Source organism: Calliopsis andreniformis, unplaced genomic scaffold, assembly GCF_051401765.1.
Source record: "Calliopsis andreniformis isolate RMS-2024a unplaced genomic scaffold, iyCalAndr_principal scaffold0132, whole genome shotgun sequence".
Classification (NCBI taxonomy): domain Eukaryota; kingdom Metazoa; phylum Arthropoda; class Insecta; order Hymenoptera; family Andrenidae; genus Calliopsis; species Calliopsis andreniformis.
This window is the reverse complement of record NW_027480541.1, coordinates 714,265-720,013: the sequence shown is the minus strand read 5'-3', so window position 1 is coordinate 720,013 and position 5,749 is coordinate 714,265.

The window sequence follows — 5,749 nt, the reverse complement described above, 5'->3', positions numbered from 1 at the left end:
TATGACTATTATGGTTGTTATGGCAAGTATAATGTATATTATGATTATTTCCGAACACATTAGGGTTATTATTATGATTATTATGATTATTACGGGTCTTGGTATAATTATCATGGATATTATGATCATCATTAAGATTATTATGGTTACTATGATTATTGTGATTATTGCTATGCTTATTAACATTACAATTACGATTATTATGATTATTGTTGTTATTATGATGATCACTATGATTATTATTGTTGTTAGTATGATTATTAGGATCAACATTCTGATTATTATGGCTATTATGATTTTTATGGTTATTATTGCTATTATAATGATAAATATGATTATTTCCAGGTTTATTACGGTTATTATTATCACCATTATGATTATTATAGTTATTATGATTATTATGGTTACTATGGCTAGTATAACGGTTATTATGATTATTTCAAAGCTTATTATGTTTATTATTATGGTTGCTATGATTATTATGGATCTTGGTATAATTATGATGAATATTATGGTCATCATTAAGATCATTATGGTTATTACGATGATTATGGTTATTACGATAGCCATAATGATTATTAAGATTATTTCCATGACTATTCTGTTTATTATGATGATTACTATGACCAGTATGATTGTTAGTACGATTATTATGACCACCATTCAGATTATTACGGCTATTGTGATTTTTATTGCTATTATGGCTATTATAATGATTATTACGATTATTTCCAAGCTCATTATTGTTATTATTACGACTATTATGATTATTATGGCTATTATGACTATTATGGTTGTTATGGCTAGTATAATCTATATTATGATTATTTCCGAACCCATTATGGTTATTATTATGTTTATTATGATTATTACGGATCTTGATATAATTATCATGAATATTATGATCATCATTAAGATTATTACGGTTACTATGATTATTGTGATTATTGCTATGCTTATTAACATTACAATTACGATTATTATGATTATTGTAGTTATTATGATGATCACTATTATTATTATGGTTGTTAGTATGATTATTAGGATGAGCATTCAGATAATTATGGCTATTATGATTTATATGGTTATTATTGCTATTATAATGATAAATATGATTATTTCCAAGTTTATTATGGTTATTATTATGACTAGTATGATTATTATAGTTATTATGATTATTATGGCTAGTATAATGCTTATTATGATTATTTCCAAGCTTGTTATGGTTATTACTATAATTATTATGATTATTATGGTTATTATGATTATTATGGTTACTATGGCTAGTATAACGGTTATTATGATTATTTCAAAGCTTATTATGTTTATTATTATGATTACTGTGATTATTATATGACTAGGTATAATCATGATGAATATTATGGTCATCATTAAGATCATTATGGTTATTACGTTAATAATAATGATTATTAAGATTATTTCCATGACTATTCTGTTTATTATGATGATTACTATGATCATTATGGTTGTTAGTATGATTATTATGATCACCATTCCGATTATTATGGCTATTGTGATTTTTATGGATATTATGACTATTATAATGATTATCACGATTATTTCCAAGTTCATTATTGTTATTATTACGACTATTATGATTATTATGGCTATTATGACTATTATGGTTGTTATGGCAAGTATAATGTATATTATGATTATTTCCGAACACATTAGGGTTATTATTATGATTATTATGATTATTACGGGTCTTGGTATAATTATCATGGATATTATGATCATCATTAAGATTATTATGGTTACTATGATTATTGTGATTATTGCTATGCTTATTAACATTACAATTACGATTATTATGATTATTGTTGTTATTATGATGATCACTATGATTATTATTGTTGTTAGTATGATTATTAGGATCAACATTCTGATTATTATGGCTATTATGGTTTTTATGATTATTATTGCTGTTATAATGATAAATATGATTATTTCCAAGTTTATTACGGTTATTATTATCATTATTATGATTATTATAGGTATTATGATTATTATGGTTACTATGGCTAGTATAACGGTTATTATGATTATTTCAAAGCTTATTATGTTTATTATTATGGTTACTATGATTATTATGTATCCTGGTATAATTATGATGAGTATTATGATCATCATTTAGATCATTATGGTTATTAAGATGATTATGGTTATTACGTTAATAATAATGATTATTAAGATTATTTCCATGACTATTCTGTTTATTATGATGATTACTATGATCATTATGGTTGTTAGTATGATTATTATGATCACCATTCTGATTATTATGACTATTGTGATTTTTATGGCTATTATGACTATTATAATGATTATTACCATTATTTCCAAGTTCATTATTGTTATTATTACGACTATTATGATTATTATAGCTATTACGATTATTATGATTATTATGGCTAGTATAATGCTTATTATGATTATTTCCAAGCTTATTATGGTTATTATTATAATTATTATGATGAGTATGGTTATTATGATTATTATGGCTACTATGGCTAGTATAACGGTTATTATGATTATTTCAAAGCTTATCATGTTTATTATTATGGTTACTATGATTATTATGGATCTTGGTATAATTATGATGAATATTATGGTCATCATTAAGATCATTATGGTTATTACGATGATTATGGTTATTACGATAACCATAATGATTATTAAGATTATTTCCATGACTATTCTGTTTATCATGATGATTACTATGATCATTATGGTTGTTAGAATGATTAATATGATCACCATTCTGATTATTATGGCTATTGTGATTTTTATGGCTATTATGACTATTATAATGATTATTACGATTATTTCCAAGTTCATTATCGTTATTATTACGACTATCATGATTATTATGGCTATTATGACTATTATGGTTGTTATGGCAAGTATAATGTATATTATGATTATTTCCGAACACCTTAGGGTTATTATTATGATTATTATGATTATTGCAGATCTTGGTATAATTATCATGGATATTATGATCATCATTAAGATTATTATGGTTACTATGGTTATTGTGATTATTGCTATGCTTATTAACATTACAATTACGAGTATTATGATTATTGTAGTTATTATGATGATCACTATGATTATTATGGTTGTTAGTATGATTATTAGGATCAACATTCAGATTATTATAGCTATTATGATTTTTATGGTTATTATTGCTATTATAATGATAAATATGATTATTTCCAGGTTTATTACGGTTATTATTATCACTATTATGATTATTATAGTTATTATGATTATTATGGTTACTATGGCTAGTATAACGGTTATTATGATTATTTCAAAGCTTATTATGTTTATTATTATGGTTACTATGATTCTTACGGATCTTGGTATAATTATGATGAATATTATGGTCATCATTAAGATCATTATGGTTATTACGATGATTATGGTTATTCCGATAACCATAATGATTATTAAGATTATTTCCATGACTATTCTGTTTATTATGATGATTACTATGATCATTATGGTTGTTAGTATAGTTATTATGATCACCATTCTGATTATTATGGCTATTGTGATTTTTACAGCTATTATGGATATTAGAATGGTTATTACGATTATTTCCAAGTTCATTATTGTTATTATTACGACTATTATGATTATTATGGCTATTATGACTATTATGGTTGATATGGCTAGTATAATGTATATTATGATTATTTCCGAACCCATTATGGTTATTATTATGATTATTATGATTATTACGGATCTTTGGTGTAATTATCATGGGTATTATGATCATCATTAAGATTATTATGGTTACTATGATTATTGTGATTATTGCTATGCTTATTAACATTACAATTACGATTATTATGATTATTGTAGTTATTATGGTGATCACTATTATTATTATGGTTGTTAGTATGATTATTAGGATGAGCATTCAGATTATTATGGCTATTATGATTTATATGGTTATTATTGCTATTATAATGATAAATATGATTATTTCCAAGTTTATTATGGTTATTATTATGACTAGTATGATTATTATAGTTATTATGATTATTATGGCTAGTATAATGCTTATTATGATTATTTCCAAGCTTGTTATGGTTATTACTATAATTATTATGATTATTATGGTTATTATGATTATTATGGTTACTGTGGCTAGTATAACGGTTATTATGATTATTTCAAAGCTTATTATGTTTATTATTATGGTTACTATGGTTATTATGGATCTTGGTATAATTATGATGAATATCATGATCATCATTAAGATCATTATGGTTATTGCGATTATTATGACTATTATGATTATTCTAGTTATTATGCTTATTATGGTTATTATGGCTAGCATAAAGGTTATTATGATTATTTCAAAGCTTATTATGTTTATTATTATGATTACTGTGATTATTATATGTCTAGGTATAATAATGATGAATATTGTGGTCATCATTAAGATAATTATGGTTATTACGTTAATAATAATGATTATTAAGATTATTTCCATGACTATTCTGTTTATTATGATGATTACTATGATCATTATGGTTGTTAGTATGAATATTATGATCACCATTCAGATTATTATGGCTATTGTGATTTTTATGGCTATTATGACTATTATAATGATTATTACGATTATTTCCAAGTTCATTATTGTTATGAATACGACTATCATGGTTATTATGACTATTATGACTATTATGGTTGTTATGGCAAGTATAATGTATATTATGATTATTTCCGAACACATTAGGGTTATTATTATGATTATTATGATTATTGCAGATCTTGGTATAATTATCATGGATATTATGATCATCATTAAGATTATTACGGTTACTATGATTATTGTGATTATTGCTAAGCTTATTAACATTACAATTACGATTATTATGATTATTGTAGTTATTATGATGATCACTATGATCATTATGGTTGTTAGTATGATTATTATGATAACCATTCTGATTATTATGGCTATTATGATTTTTATGGTTATTATTGCTATTATAATGATAAATATGATTATTTCCCAGTTTATTACGGTTATTATTATCACTATTATGATTATTATAGTTATTATGATTATTATGGTTACTATGGCTAGTATAACGGTTATTATGATTATTTCAAAGCTTATTATGTTTATTATTATGGTTGCTATGATTATTATGGATCTTGGTATAATTATGATGAATATTATGGTCATCATTAAGATCATTATGGTTATTACGATGATTATGGTTATTACGATAGCCATAATGATTATTAAGATTATTTCCATGACTATTCTGTTTATTATGATGATTACTATGACCAGTATGATTGTTAGTACGATTATTATGACCACCATTCAGATTATTACGGCTATTGTGATTTTTATTGCTATTATGGCTATTATAATGATTATTACGATTATTTCCAAGCTCATTATTGTTATTATTACGACTATTATGATTATTATGGCTATTATGACTATTATGGTTGTTATGGCTAGTATAATCTATATTATGATTATTTCCGAACCCATTATGGTTATTATTATGTTTATTATGATTATTACGGATCTTGATATAATTATCATGAATATTATGATCATCATTAAGATTATTACGGTTACTATGATTATTGTGATTATTGCTAAGCTTATTAACATTACAATTACGATTATTATGATTATTGTAGTTATTATGATGATCACTATTATTATTATGGTTGT